This window comes from Varanus komodoensis, unplaced genomic scaffold (genome assembly GCF_004798865.1).
Source record: "Varanus komodoensis strain SLA01 unplaced genomic scaffold, ASM479886v1 scaffold71, whole genome shotgun sequence".
In the NCBI taxonomy this organism is placed as follows: domain Eukaryota; kingdom Metazoa; phylum Chordata; class Lepidosauria; order Squamata; family Varanidae; genus Varanus; species Varanus komodoensis.
In genome coordinates, this window is record NW_025336360.1 from 1,729,969 (window position 1) to 1,746,051 (window position 16,083).

General features: G+C 52.0%; 1 long non-coding RNA gene across 1 annotated transcript; it reads left to right on the top strand.

Annotated features, from left to right (window-relative positions):
- Positions 1 to 114: 114 nt before the first annotated feature.
- On the top strand, positions 115 to 1,774 carry LOC123034750. The gene is made up of 2 exons (XR_006416831.1): positions 115 to 456; positions 1,597 to 1,774. It is a non-coding gene; the product is annotated as an uncharacterized LOC123034750 (long non-coding RNA).
- The last annotated feature ends 14,309 nt before the right edge of the window (positions 1,775 to 16,083 follow it).

Consider the following 16,083-nt stretch of genomic DNA (forward strand, 5'->3'; position numbering starts at 1 on the left):
GAGCGGGAGGTCCCGGTGCGCGGCTTACGAGCGCTCGGTCGGGGAGCGGCCGCCGCGTCGCGGCCGTTCCGCGCCTGGCAGTTCCGCCCCTCGGCCCGCGGGAGCGGGTGCTGCGGCCGGTGCTGCTCGCGGCCGTTCCTTCGCGGAGCCTCCTCCCCGCCACGCAAGGATGTTTCTCTGCCCTGGTCCCGGGTCTCTGCAGAGCCGCGTCTAAAATTTCGTGTCTTTCAGAATCGATAAAAATGAAGGGCTGGCGGAAAAGCTTGTTCTTGTTTTTGCAATGTGAAGACGACCAACATAGTTCAGACGCAATGCTGTGCAAAGGCAGACATGAACAGCCCCACCGCTGCCAGCCTGCTGCTGCCTCACCTTGCATAAAACCAACAGGAGGGTGTTCCGTGTGGAGAAGTGCAAGGCCTCGCCCTTGGGGCACAGGAATGGGTGTCATGAGTACAGGTGAGGGGACAAGTGGCTGGAAAGCAGCACTCGTGAAAGGGACCTCGGGGTGCTGGTCGACTGCAGGCTGAACATGCGTCAGCCGTGTGATGCGGTGGCCAAGAGGGCGAACGCCACCCTTGGTTGCATAGCCAGAAGTGTGGCTTCTAGATCAAGAGAGATATTACTACCACTCTATACGACTCTGGTGCGCCCGCAACTGGAGTATTGTGCTCAGTTTTGGGCCCCTCATTACAGAAAGGATATAGCCAGGTTGGAGTCAGTGCAGCGAGGGCCACAAGGTTGGTGGCTGGTTTGCAGGGGACGGGGAATGAGGCGAGACTGAGGGAACTGGGTCTCTTCAGCCTGGAGAAGAGGAGACTCAGAGGGGACCTGTTGGCGACATACAGGTATGTGAGGGAGTGTCACACGGAGGTGGGTAGAGACCTGTTCTCCCCTGCAGAGGAAGGCAGGACGCACTCCAACGGAGCAAAGCTCAGGGAACCCAGGCTCCATTTGGATGCCAGGAAGCCCTTCCTGACAGTCAGGACCCCGAGGGTGTGGAATGGGCTTCCACGAGAGGTGGTTGAGGCCCCATCGGTGCGGGTGTTCAAGGACAGGCTGGACGTGCACATGGTGGGCATGTCATGAGCAGAGCTGGCTGGGGCCAGGGTCAGACTAGATGGCCCGGGAGGCCCCTTCTGACTCGCTCTGTGTCTATGTTTCTAAAATTTCACTTTTAATATCTTGCTCATTTCTTACAAATTACTCTGGCTTGCATATTAATGATAAAATAATAATGGTTACTGTATAATTATTTTGCCTATTCTGTAACTAATTTGGAATGCTATAATGCTAGTATTTGTGAAATGAATTATTTGTGAAATGAACTGTTTATAATATATTTATAACAATTATAACAACAATAATATAATTATTGCAATATCTCATTGTAATTATGTACCTTTTCTAGTTGCCGTATTAATATGCTTTGTTTTATTGCTGTGAACTGCCCAGAGAGCTTTGTCTTTGGGAAATGTAACAAATGAAATGAAATCTTTTGTTCTTATGGGTCCAGAGAAAACAAAAGAGTACAATGCTCAACACACATTTTGTATTTATTAATTACTTCTCTTCCTTCTTTCCTTTTTATCCTCACAGCAATCCTTAAGCTAGGCCAAAAGTGACCAACCTCACAAGGCAATGACCCAGGAAAGGTAATAAGCCACGCTAAACAGAAAACAACACCTTAATGACATGCCAATCTGAAGTAGATCATCAAATCACAACTTGGAATAAAATGCAATAAAACTGGCAGCATGAGCCACAAAAAAACAAACAGAGCACTGCCTACATGCTAGAAGGTGGCACAAACAGAAGGCAAACAAATGTCTACCCAAAGGGAGTTCCTTTGCCAGGTTGCCTCTGCAAGCCTCCAACTTGCGGTGGTCCCATGGACCGTGTTCCCCGGGGACCCCCACAAGCAAGCCCCCGGTCTGATCTTAAATCCTTGTTCCACTGGCACAGTGGAAAGTGATCCAGGCACCAGGGTCCTGAGCCGCTTAGGGCTGTGCCTCCTTGTGCTAACTTCTCAAGGTGGGGCCAGTCGTTCACCAGTGTTATTATCTGCAACCATCAGTTGAAGAGGCCCCTGGGATGCCCAAGCTGGTGCATGGCTTGAGCACACTTGGGTCCCCAGCAGTGCAGAAGCAGGAAAGGGCATCCCCAAAAGGCGCCCCTGCCCTTTCTTGGCTCTTCCTCCTACCTGGAAAAAGAAAAGCGGACCGGGTGGGGCCTGGTTGGCATCACGGGGCAGGCCCTGCTCCCCTGACTGCATCCTGCCCACCCCTTTGGCTGGGATGGAGCAATCCGGCCCCTGAGGCCATCCAGTCCCCAAGTCCTCGTCCCCCTACATTGGTGGGACTCCTTATCCATTGCAGCTTTTAGTCTGAGCTTCCAGGGAGCTATCCATGGTGTTGAACTGCATCCCCCCCACCCCCCACCCATGGATAGTGTCTAGAAAGCTCAGACTAAAAGCTGCAGTGGTTAAGGAGCCCCACTGACTGGGGGGTCACCGGCCTGTCCTGCCAAGCAGAAGCCATTGGAGCAAGGCCTGCTTTTTCCCTTGTCCCAGAAAAGTCTGCTGTTTCCCTTGTCCTAAAGGGAAGATCCTCTGGATACCAGGGTTTTCTGGAGAAAAGGAGCTGCTCACTAAAGCATTCGACCCAGGCAGCTGGGCTTTTCTGTCTGCTATGCCTCTCTTCAAGTTCAGCCAAGGTTAAAAAGTGGCTCCACCATGGGTTAAAAGCCCGATTCCCTCCCTGCAGCCTGTCTCTTCTTTTCTCTACCTTTTCCCCGTGTCTGGAAGCCACTGTTCCAGCCGCCACAATTACCCGAATATCTGCTGCTTGGTATGACCGGCACACCAGGGAGACGCTATGCATTTCTGCCTGGTCTGGCTTCTCCTCCCACACCACCTAATTAACTCTCGCGGCTTGAACGCCGCTTGCTTTGTGCCAAAATGAACTTGGGGGTCTCACCACCTGGTCTTTGCAAGGTGACATCATCCCCTTGCCATGGCAACATGTTGCTGGCCTGGGGGGGTGCCACGAGGCAACTGCCAGTGGGTGATTGAAGACCCAGAGGAGAGATAGAGAAGATATCACAAATGCTCCCACCCCCTATAAATAAATGACTCATGGAGACAGGAATTTAATTCATCAGTGACTTGCTGAACAAAGGCCTGCTCTGTTTGACGGACAGCGATGGAGCGTTCTAGTTCTTTGTGAGATGCCATCACCAAGCAGAGAAGGTCGCTTGTGAGACCCGAAGCCCCTGGCAAAAGACCCAGTAATGAGTGGGTGAGAAAAATGGGGGAAACATGCCCTTGGCTCACCTTTCTCCTGCCCGCCTGTCCATCGTGGAAGCGATTACTGCAGAGGTGCAAACATCCGGACTCAGCTGGGACATGGTCTCTTCTCCCCCTGCTCCCAGGATTTGCTTTCAGGGTGGATGCTTTCTTAAGGGCACTTGCAAGACAGGTTGTTTGGCAGTGCTTAGCCCTCACCCTCTTTCCTAGTTTTATATTTGGGGCATGTGTGTCTCTTGTCTCTAGTGTGCATGTGCCTGCATTCCTGCACATGAGCACTAGAATCATGGAATAGTAGAGCTGGAAGGGGCCATCTAGTCCACCCCCCTGCTGTTGCAGGACTCCGTGTTACACCATCCCAGTCAGATGGCGGCCCAGTTTCACCGCGAATATCTCCAGTGTGGGAGAGCCCCCCACCTCTGCAGGCAGCTGCTTTCACTCTTGTATTGCTCTGACGGCGAGGAAGCTTTTCCTGGTGCACAGCCTGAATCTGGCCGTCACTGGGGCACTCTGCAGTGCGCAACTGTCATTTCAAACCTTGCAGCTGCGGCGGAAACCTTTCGCTGCTTGAAAAATACCTGGAGGAGCCCTGCGGGAGTGTTGGACTGCAATTCTCGCCCTTCGCAGCCAGCATTCCGTCCACATAGTGGCCAACCAGATGCCCCAGTGAGAAGCCCAATAGTAGGGCACGAGTGCATCAGCACCCCTGCACCCATGCTCCCCAGCAGCTGGTGCACATAGACATATTGCCTCTGATAGTGGTGGCAGGCTAGTCTCCATGGAGAGCCTTCCCCGCCTCTAATCCCTGTCTGAGGCTGTCCAGGTTGGCCACCACGGAGACATCTTGCGCAGGAGTCTTCCCTGCTTGGGCTAAGCGCCATGTGGAGCAGGCCCTCCTTTCCGCTGCCATTCAGCTCTGTGGTGTGACCCCGATTCCAGTGTTATGACCAAGAGAGGAAATCGTATCCTCCTTCCTTTTTTCCACTCCAGGCTTCATTTTACAAGCTTTAAACGTGAGCTGCACTGGGCAGCATTTTTGCCAATTTTTGCTCCAAATGTCGTCACAGGGTCGCCCTTTTCTGTACCTCCTCCACATTCTTTTTGCAGCCGGTGATGCCATCATCTGACTGTGCTTGCAGCCAGTATTTGTATAAATCCATCCCGTTGTTCTGCAGTCTGTTGCATCTGTTTACGTCTGCTTCTCTCCCTTCGGACATTCCTTCCCTTCGCTTCCCAATCGCCCACCACTCAGCTTCACTGCCTGTAGCACCATGGGAAGTGGAGAACAGTGTTGCTCCCATTTATTCACTCCCTCTGCACATTTTATAATTGTATACGCCTTTGTGGTGCTGGCTTGGCAAATACCCTGGGCTGGCAAAAAGACAAACACGTAGGTCCTAGATCAAGCCAACCCTGAGAGCAAAAAAGATACAGCTGAGGCTGCCGTACTTTGGGCACTTCCTGAGAAGACCAGACTCCCCGGAGAAGACCATCATGCTAGGGAAAGTGGAAGGCAGAAGATGAAAAGGTCTTGCTTTATGGACGCCATCATGGAAGCCTGGCAGGATTTGAGGCAGCTCTGGGGCTCCATCTTTTGGCCAAAGGCCAGAATAACAGCCCTGGTGGTTGCCGGATTGGGCCCACAGCTCTCAGGGCTCTTACGAGGATCACCTGGGAGCCCTGAGGGAAGAGCTATATAAGAACTGGGCTTCCCTCCAGAAGCTGCCTCAGCAATGGAGCTCTTCTGATGTGGTGTTTCCTTTGCTATGTGAACCCTTGGCTGCAAACGCTGGACTCTGGGCGCACTCCTGTTCCTGGACCGTGCTGCTGTTCCTGCTCCTACTCCGGCTTTGGCTCCAAAGTCACCCTCTCCTTCCTGGCTCTTCATGCTTCCCTACTCCCTGCTTGGAGTTTGGATCGGACGTGGGTTAATTCTTCTGGATCACAGTGTCGGGCTCCTGGTGCTCCTAAGTTTAGTCTGCTGTCCTGTCTTGGTTTCTGACAAAGCAACAGCCTGGAATTTTAAAAAGCCGTGTGGGGCTGTTAAGGCCAGGACAACCTAGAAGACTTTCATTCACAGGGTCGCCACAGGTCAGGAGTGACTTGAGGGAGCAGAACAACAGCTGGTACCATTAACAGAATGGCTGGAACTGACTTTCAGGCGGACAAATAGCTCCAGGAAAGTATCTCTGAATTTGCATTACAAAAGCACAGCAGCTCCTGCCTTCCTCGGTGCAAGGGGCAGTCTTCCCTCTTCTTCCTCTCCCTCAGTCTTCTCTCAGCTAGAGCTTTCGTCACAGAAGCACCTGGGGAATGGAGTATTTGGGTGCTCAAAGAGACGGAGTTCGCCCAGTCCCAGTGGCTGAACTCAGACCCATTGCTAAGGCTGAGACTCAGTTGACCACCTGTGCCATGGAACGGTTGTGACGCGTTTCACGAGGCTGTCATGGAAACTGGGTGAGATGACATTTGGAAAGTGTCTCAGATGCCGCATCGCTGGCGAGAGATACAGAAACTGGACAAGAGGAAGCAGGTATTGCTTTCTGGCAGCTGACATATGAAACTGCCAGCCTGTGGGTAGCATTTGCTTTCAGCGTTGGACTGCTGGCGACCGGTGGAATAGCTGCCATCCCAAGTGGCCTTGCCCTGAGTAAGCCCACTGCTCTGTCTGGCTCAGAAAGGGCACACTGCACGTGGCCCTCTCCGCTTTCCAGGCGGAGGGCCGTGCAGCACACCTCTCTGGTGCGGGGATAAAGTAGCTGGCAGTCTTGCAGGATGTTGCCACATCGAAAGAGGAACCCACTGCCAATGCAGTCAGTTTTGAGCCTGGGATAGGACTGGCCGCTCTTTTAGCTTTTGCCCCAGGGGGCCTGAAGTCGCATGTGGGGGTGCAATTCCCCCATAATCTCTCCAGGCAGGCTCAGAAAAGACTGTTTCGTAAGGGTAGCATGTATCTGTCAACCAACCTCTCTCCTTTTCCATCATTCAGGAAATGTTGGTTGATACAAAATAGGAATGTGCTACTGTGCAGAGTCTCTCTTTGACTACAGATCCCACCATCCCCAGCTGGCCCTACTGCAGGTGGTGGGTGCTGTCTCAAACACATCCAGAAAGCCCTCATCAGGAAAAGTTGCTCCAGGCCGACAGCAAACCTTTCCTGGGCCTTGGTCTCTTTTCAGCCCTGTTCGAGCATCCTTGGGCAGTGCGTTGTTTTGACGAGCTGAAGCAGAAGCATGATCTAACAGGCTGAGCAAAGGCTGGGCCAGATGCCAGGGACAAGCGTGTGCGCCTCCTCGGAGAGTCTCTGCTGCTTCCTCCGTCCACGTCCTTCAGCCGGTCACCGGAATGCCCCCCGCCCTGCGTCCCTGCCAGTCCTTCCCGCTGCTGGGAAGAAGCAGTGGCTCAAAGCCAGTGGAAACACGGCAGTGGCTTCGTGTGCCCACATCACAGTGCCATTCGAGGCAAGTCTACTTGGGAGTAAGCCTCACGGAGTGCAGTGAGATCAGTTCCCAGGTAAACTCAGAAATGCTGCTGCTGATGATCTCTCAGTGAAAGGCAAACCATGTGCTCGTTAAGCCGGGATCTCAGTCGTTCCAGGTGAGGCTTCTGTGGGGTCAACACTCAGCCCTGTTCCCAACATCGTACAGCAGTCCAGCTGCCATCACCTTCCACTTGCACCCTTCCCGTGTTTTCCTGCCATTTCTTCCACTTTCTCTCCTTACCACAGAAAATCCACAGGGGAGGGAAAGATGAAATTAATTTACTGTTTGAAGGACTTTTTCTCCTACTCTTCAGCTGAAAAGGCTCCTGGAGCAGCTGAGAAATAATCAATAAAAGATCGCCCCTGTCCACAGGCTTACCCTTTGCAGACCTGGCACACAAGGCGAATGGCGCAGGGAGGGAGGAGGAAAAGAGCTGCGCAAGGGCACTGGAGCAGGAGTGCCAGAACCCCTTCCCCAGGAACTGCCCGCTGACTGCATGGAGCAGCAAGCCTGTCGAGGTGTCCTGTCCATGTGAGGTCCACGAACTCGTGCAGGAGAGCTGGGGGCCTCGTAAGCTGCCCCACTCACAGCACCCTCAGTCCTTGACCTTCCCACACGGGGTTTCTGTAGGGTGACAATGAACGAAACGAGTAGAACCCTGTGTGTTGTTACAGCGCCGTTCTAAACAGGGTTCCTGACCATGATGAGGTTCTATTCGAGTGCAAGGAAATTGTGGAGAATTCTCCCACAATTGAGCAGATGAATCTGGGGGCATGCATGCGGGATCGCGGGTGCAGCCCATCTTTCGTAGATTTATGACTTCTGGGCAGGTGCTGCAAAGCATACATTAAGCAGATGCCGAGAGCAGAAGGAATGGGTGGGCAAGTCTACTTTCCACGCTCCCCCTGCCATTTACCGGTGATACTGCCTCTTTTCAGGATCCCACACCTCTGGCCTATTGCTGGCCCCATCCCACCTCCGCTTCTGGGGGTCTGCTGTGGCTGCATCATTCTTTGGTGTGCAGCCCCAACTCTTGAGTGTCTAGCAGTTAAATCTCCAAGTCAGTTATTGGTAGTGCCACCAGAACAGGATCTGGGGCAGAAAGCCAGGGCTCCAGCCTGGAGGGTGAACAGAGCCAGGGGCTGATGCAGGAGAACTATCTCACTCCCTTCCGAAGCAAGTGGGAGGGTCAGGCAAAGAGGGAGTTTCCCGTAAGTCTGTTGTGCCCAGAACTTAAAGCCACTTCGCTGTTCCACCGGGGGAATGGATGCATCTCGTCTGTTCCACCGGGGGAATGGATGCAGCGCGTTCCCACCTCAGAGCGTGCACGTGAATGTTAAAGAAACATTTGGCACAAGGCACGGTTTGAGCCACTGGGAGGACGATCCTGTCTTTCTTTCCCGAGCACATTTGCTGCCCGTTCTGCCGTTAAATCAAGCACGGAGGGTCATGCGGTGTAAACCGAGTTAGTGGGAGTCATGATCCTTGGGAGGAGAACTGGGTGTTGCCAGCCCTGCGCAGCTGTCGAAGGAGCTGTTCGTGGTGCTGAAACGGAGCCCCAGTTAGTTTGCAGCCTCGCTCGCCACCAGCGGCAGCTCCAGAGAATGGCGCTGCTCTTTCTCCCTCGCTCAGGAGATGCAGGTGCTTGTCATGGAAGCTGGCTAGTCTGCTGGGAAAGAAGAGTGCAAAGGCAGAGGTCTTCGTGGCAGTCTGAAATCAGGAGCTGCAGACGGGCAGTATCCCAGGAAGCCCTGTCAAAAGTCGAGGAAAAGTGTGAAGAGGTTCCACGCAAGAGGAAAATGCAGGAATATAGAGGCAATGTAAACATAATGACAACAACACTGGCAGTAGAGAAGACCTTGTTGTGAAGGGAGTGGTTCATTCGTGGTTTTGCTTTCTACTGACCTCTGTCAGGGGAGCACAACGTTTGAAAACAGGACCTTCTTGCAGCCCCTCTGGGTCAACCCACAAAGTCAGTGTCTGCTGTACTCTGATAACAGGCACTGCTCAATCTTGTGAGCAAAATTTTGCAGCCTTCACACGTTCAGGGCTACAAGCCACCCCTTTGCCAAAGCTCTTTATTCACCAGTCTCTGAGTATGTACAGAGTGATGTGTTGCAGCCGCTCTAGCAACTACTTCCAGGGACCTTCCTTTAGAGTCTGCCCCTGTGAAGGTCCTTCTGGAAGCAGGTCAGCTTTTTTCTCCATACACCAACCTTCTAGTGGGCTAGCCGCCCTCTCCTGATGCTGCAGCACGGGGGCAAGAGTCATACCAGCTTCACCTGGTGCTGAGAACTCCTTTTCAGGGTCCCCTCCTGACAGTTGTACCTCTTGGTTATTCCCAGAGCTTGTCTTTGCACCTGGGAAAGGTGACCTTGAGAGAGTTCCTCTGCTTCCCCCACCTCAGAGTCTGAAGCCCCACATTCGCAGATAGCTGCTCTTGGCACGTATTCTCAAGGACTTTGGAGGAGGAGGAGAAAGAAGAGGAAGAGCAGGAATGTGGTCGAGCTCCAGACACAGAGATGAGAGAAGGAGATGCTTACCCCAAGGTCAGACTCGGATTGTGTGAGGAGAGGAGGCACACTTGCTTTCAGAAGGCCACTCCTGAAGGACGGGACCCGGGAATGCTTCTAAGGAGAGTTCTTGAAAGTGAATGCTAGATTGGGTTCAGCAAATCACTCTGTACATGCTCAGAGTCATTCTGAGTGTTTGAGCTTCTGGAAAATGTTTTGGTTAACGAAGAACATTTTGTGGCTTTGAATGTGCAGAAGGAGGGATCCTGACTCCTCACACCCTTGGCCTCCCCCTCTTCTTCCTCTGACCCGAGTCCAGGTAGGCATGACCTGGGGGTATGTGCCAGGGAAAAACTGCCCCTCTCATTTCCAGCACCCAAGGCATTGCCTAGGTAAGAGACTTCCCATTTCAGAACCCCTGCAAGTACCTTCATACTTGTACAAGTCTGACTCATTGCTTTTCATACTTAATATTCTTGTCTGATAATCTAAAATGCAATACTGAAATGCATCAATACAAATACGAAAATACACCAATAACAACAATAATTATATTGTTATATTGTTATTATTTATTTATTGTTGTGAGCTGTCCCAAGGCTTTGGCGAATGGGGCGGCATAGAAGTTTCCTAAATAAATAAATAAATAATAAATAATAATACATAGAAAAATGAAAAAGGGAAAGAAAGAAATACTATTTAAAAAACCTTGGGCACCTCCCTGCTGGGACTAAATAATAATTATTCAATTCCTCCTCCTCTACTACTTCTCCTATATTTCCCTTCTTTCCAAGGGTTTGATACCCTTCCTGTTTATTAATACATATTCAATAAACAACCCCCAAATATTGAAATAGTTCTTATTTGTCAGCCCATTTATCACCTTAATCCCATCCATTAGCTTATAATTGAGAGCTATAGTCCAGATTTCTCTGTACCATTCACTTGTTCGAAAATCCCATTTCTCATTACAGTTCTTTGCTATTAATAATCTTGCTGCGGTAAGTGCGGGAGGCATTGAGTTCACCACCCACTGCAGTCACTGCTGTGGGGCAGGGGGGTGTGGATGTTTAGCCTTGCAGGCATTTTCTGTTCTCTGAAAAAGGCTCACATGCAGAACGGGGCAATATAACTGCCTGCTTTGCCTCTGTGTCATCGAATTACATCACTTTCCTATTCTGTGATTCTGCGGTTTGTGGGCTGCTTAGTTTCATTTTTTGAGACAGGAAAAAATATAGCTGTACCTTAAGAAATAAATAATGAAATAAGCATGGCCCCAGATCTGTTCCAGCTGTGCCCATTTTCTGCATGATTCCAGACCCTATTCAAAGTAGCAATGCATAACATATATGGCTTTAAAAATCTGCTGTCACTGCAGTTCCACATATGGATGTTTCACCAGAGGTGTGCGAGATTCAAACCAATTCAGCACTTCGGGAATGGACCAGTTTGGAAGTTCCCAGTTTGAGTCACGTTCCAGTGCGAATCTGACATGCAAAACTTCATGTCTCCCATTGATTATGGATTTTTTTTAAATGGTATTTATCAATTTTGAAAATGGATACGAGCCTCTTAAGGAGGGAACTCCTTCTGGGCAACTGCAGAAAAATATGTGCCATCATTTTGGGGCTCAGTGTGTGTGTGTGCACACACGCACCATTTTAAAAGGAACTGCCATTAAAAAAAAAAAAAGCCTTGGAAATATAAGATGAAATATGTGTGGGTGGTTCTGAGGGGATCAAGCTCACCCCAGTTCAGATTTTCATGAAGAGAAAGCCTCATTATTGTGAGTTATACCTCAGAGTAGCGGGCATATAAACGCATAAAATAGATAAGGAAATAGGGCTGCTTTTCTCCGTTTCTTAAAAGGCCTTCTGAAGCTGACAGTCAACCTAGAAGTGTCCTTCCATAAGAAGCCTAAAAAATTTCAGAAGGATAGGTAATATATGGTGAAGGGCAGTCCTCAAGTTTGGGAAGGGGTGGGCCAATTACTCCCCCCCCCCCCCCCGGGATGTTTTGGGGAAACTTTGATGGAAATGTCACACGTCCTTCACAAAAATGGTGTACCTCTCCAGGCAGGAAACACACAGTTTCAGAAGGACAAGTGCAGGGATTCCAGAGTGATGACGATGGAAAGCTATTCTCTGGCTCCCCCAGTCCCACCACAGTGTCAGTGTCCAGGGCGTGGGCAGCTGACCAGCAGATGGGGCACCAGGACCCGGGACACAAGGGTCAGTCTGAATCGAAGCGCAAGGCAGCATCCGCTCAAGAGGCAGGCGTGGTCAGACAAGCCCGGAGTCGGGCCAAGACGAGGGGGGCAGGTACCTTGAGGGCTGGAGCAGGAGAAGGAGCAAGCCGGGGCCAGGAGGCCAGGCAGGAGCAGGAGCAGGGTCATGGGCAGAGTTCCAGGAGCAAAGGCCAAGAGTCCACTAACCACGAGCACTTCAGCAACCTGGAAGACCTCCACTGCCAAGGCAGCTTCTGGGGGGAAGAGCCAGTTCTGCTGTAGCTCTTCCCCCAGGTGGAGCTCGTGAGAGAAGCAGAAATGTTGCATGCTCCGCCCAGCATGTTCAGGTTACACGAAGCTGTTGAGTGAACCTTCCCCAGAGTCTCTGCGCACTTTGGCACTTCTTTAAAAGAAGGACATGGGATAAACGGGGGTCCCCAGCCAGGCGCCCTCTGGTGCATCCCATGCTCCCAGCCAGCAAGTCTGTTGGCAGGGGGACGAGTGGTATGACTGTCAGAGACAAAGAGGTGAAAAGTCCCAGGTGTCTGTGGAAAAGTTTTGTTGTTGCCCCGTGCGGTTCAGAAATATCCTTCAGGGGCAGAGAACCCACCGTTTGTGATCAACCAGCCTGGGGCGAGGATCTGGTGTTGGCCAATGAAGCCTTACGTGGCTCCGGATGCCTGGGCTTCCTCTCGCAGGCTGAGCTGACCCAGGGACTAAGATCGGAAGCCCTCTTCCAGGTCCCTATTTCGGAGGAGGGTCAGAACGGAGGGACAGGGAGGACGGCCTTCTCTGTGGTGGCCCCAGAACCCTGGAGCAATCTCCTCAACAAGGCCCGCTCGTTGCCAAGATCGTTCTCTTTCTGGTGCCAGGCAAAGACCCTCCTTTCCTCTCAGCCGCCTGGCAGGTTTGTAATTCAGCTCCTGGATTTCATGTCAGTTGTGGTTTAAGTGGTTTGTGGACACAGGAGTTTGTGCCAACTATTTTATATTATGTGCCGGGGTTTTAGTCTCTGTAAGCCAGACAAAGAACTTGGGTGACTAGGAAATGGAATAACTGGAAAAGAAATGAAAGTTGAGGGGGGGGGGTGCTATTTTCAGGATGGGAAGAAAGTAGGGGCTGGTACAAGAATGGAGGCTGGACGTAAATTTCCCCCTCCACAAATGTTCTGGAAGGGCCAAACAGCAGTGAAAGCCGGAGGCCGGTGCTGCTGAATTCTGCAGGGCTCACGTCCGTGGAGGGAGCGCTGGGCTGCAGCCCCAACGCCGCTTCTGAGCCATGCAGCTGACCAAAATCAAGGTGTGGGAGAACTTCGAGGGGATCCTTGCAGAAGAGAGGGGACGGAAAGAAGCGGCCTCGCCGAAGAAGGGGCCGAAGTTGGCAGCCGAGGCAGCGGGGTGAACGCCGGGCTGCATCACGGCCGCTTCCCGGCCCGGAGGATCCCGGCTCCTCCGGTGGCTCGGCGCGCGCGCGGGCGGCTCCCGGGCTCTGCGGGCTGGCGAAGGCGCTCGCGGCGGCGGCGGCGGCGGCTCCAGACGGCGGGAGCCGGTGGCGCGACTCCCAGCCGAGGCCAGGGGCTGCAGCGGACTCCGCTCCGGTGCAGCCGGAGCTTCCCTGCACCTGGCTGGCATGCGGAGCCGTGGTCCAGACGGGCTGCGATGCCGCCGCCCGGCCAGATGCGGGGCGGTACTGCGACTGCCACATGTTGCTCCGCATCCCTTCCTCCCCCTCCTCCTCCTCCTCCTCCTCCTCCTCCTCCTCCTCGCCCTCCCCGATTCCCTCCCCATCTCATGTCTCCTCTCTGGGTGTCTTTCAGAGGGAGCACAAGTGGGGGAAAGATTGCCTGCCCCCTCCCAGAGCTGCCCAGACTTTCCGGACCGCTGATCGGAGCAGGAAGCGTGGAGGGTGAGGAAGGGCAGTCCGGAAGCTGCGAAGTTGATCTGCATCCCCCCTGCCCTCCTCCGCTTTCCAGGACAGCCTCTCCTTCCAGGGAAGGTAAGGGACAAAATGCAGATCTCCACTTTCTGCTCTTGATTGCTCTGTGTGTGTGTGTGTGTGTGTGTGTGTGTGTGTGTGTCCCCTGCTCTACAAGTCTCCGTGTTTCTACCTGTGTGTGGCTGTACTTCCCCCCACAAACTGATGTATATAATATAATGCCTGGCTGTGCTTGTCACTTCAGGTTGCCTTTTTGAATATTTCCGCAAGCTTCAGCGTTTCTGCTTCTCGGATGTTCAATTGCACCCCCTCCATAAAAAACAGTCCTTCTCTTCCATCAGTTTGAAGAGGCACCATAAAAAGCAAAGGGCTGGATCTCTGCTGAATGCGTTGCGGGCTGAAATAAGTGCGTGTGTGTGTTTAGGAAACAGCGGCAGAGTGCTAGCTAAGCCAGCGCCTGGCCGGGGGTTCTGTTGCCTCTCCTGGCAGACACCTCTGATCCCTCAGTTCAGCCTTGTTTTGAGGTCCGGAGGTGACGGAAGGAAGGAAGATTGGCACCACCGCCTTGGCGGTTCTGAGAGGCTGTGCCGAGCTGAAGGTCATCTCTAGCCCATTCCTCTTCGTGGCCGCCCGTCCGGGTTCCCGGTGGAGCCGTTGCTCCGCTGCTCCCACTAATCATAATGGTGATCCTAATTGTATCCTGTGAAATGTCCCTCATGCCCCCCTATTTTTTTCTGTCTCAACATTCCTCCTTCCTCCCTTTCTTTCCCCCTCCTTTTTCTTATTCCATGGACACTGTAAGCTGCTCCAGGCAGAGACCTGATCTTATGTTGCTTTGGGAGCCACACAGATGTTGACTGTGTTTTTCTCTCCGTGTTTTAAATTCTGAACAGCTCTCATGCCAAATAATTTAATGGCACTCTGGGGAGTTCTTGCCATGAGTTTTATTGGGGGGAGGCAATTTTTTCTGAACTGCGCTGCCAGCTTTAACCCCCCATGGCTTTCTTCACAATGCTCTGGCCCGGTTGTGGCAGCCCTGAAAGGGGAGACTCTGAAACATATTCCAAGTCACTTTCGAGTTGCTCTAATTATCCTCGTCTTCCACTCAGGACATACTCCTGGGGAAGTGAACAGGTGCCAGAGCGAAGAAGCACTGTCTTTGATCAAGCCCCGGAAAGCCTCTTGCATCATCATTGGCCCTTTCTTATCACAGGCGTCTTTCGTCAGCCCCCGTGCTGCCACTGAGCCGATCCGCCCTTCCATTGTGGGGAAGAAATCAAAGGCCACGACAGCTTCGGTGTGTGGCCTAATCTCCAGCGGGCGCCATTCATTTCCCTTCTTCAGGCAGAAGAATCTCCACTACCTCTGACTTGCTCTTAAGAGCACCCTGGCGATGGGGGTCTGGCTTCAGCAGAAACCTCCCCCATTTTTCTTGATTTCATGTCCCCCAGCATATTTGTATTTTATTTCAGTCTTGGTACAGTACCTAGAAAACTTTATGAATCCCCAGAGCAGCCTGTATGTCTTAATTCTGTGGCTAGATGAAGGGCTGGGGCGGGGGCGCAACATGCATGCTCCACCCCCGACCTCCATCCATTCATGGAGTCCCCCAAGGCACAGCTAGAGGTTGGTCCCCCTGGATTCCTGCATCCAGGAAGTGTGAGACTGTGACTCATGCGCAGAGCACCTCCTGTGTGCGTGGAACTCTCCTTCAGCCTCGCCCAGCTGGAGTGGAAGGGTTTGGAGCCCAGCGTATCAAGGAAGAACCAGTTGTGGGGGGGGGGGGGCGGCTATGGGACCGCGACTGCCTCCCCTGTCATTGGAGTGCAACACGGATGCTGTGAAATCTGTACATCTGTGTTGTGTGGATTGTCATGGAACTCCATCACCTGTTTGTGGCAGGACTGGGCTTCGCAATCAATCAATCAATCAGTCAATCAATCTCGTAACACATTTGGGCCAATTCAGAGCCTATTTATTTATTTATTTATTTATTTATTTTATTAAAACACTTCTATGCCGCCCCATTTGCCAAAGCCTCGGGGCGGCTCACAACATAAAATTAAAATACAAGAAATAACAATATAAAATAAGTCGCCCTGGCCAGATAAAATAAGCAAATAATATTAACAATTAAAATGATGCTTAAATAAAAAGGTCTTCGCCTGGCACCGAAAAACAAATAATGACGGTGCCAGGCCATGCAAATTTGCACTTCCAAAAACACACAAATCTCTCCTAAATATACGAACTTCCCAAAGGCCTGTTTTCATACTTTAGCATATAGGGGAAATGGGCATTTCTTGTTTGATGTGCTTCAGTTGCAGAAGACTGAATTGGCATGAATTAAGCACAGCGTTAGAAGTCTGCAAGTCTGAACAATCTGCACAACCTGAGAAAAAAAATGCTTTGCTGCAGAGGCTCTGGATCAGATTCCTGGGCAAGGAAACCCACCAGAATCTGTTTGGCGCTCTCCCGGATGCCTAATGCCTGCCAGCGTGCACGTGCTAATGACTGCAGTGCTCTTGGTGTGGGGCTGCTTTGGAAGAGTGTTCAGAAGCTTCAGTTTCTGCAACATGTGGTGGCACAACTGTCAGGAGGGACCCCAAGGCTCGCCAGCGT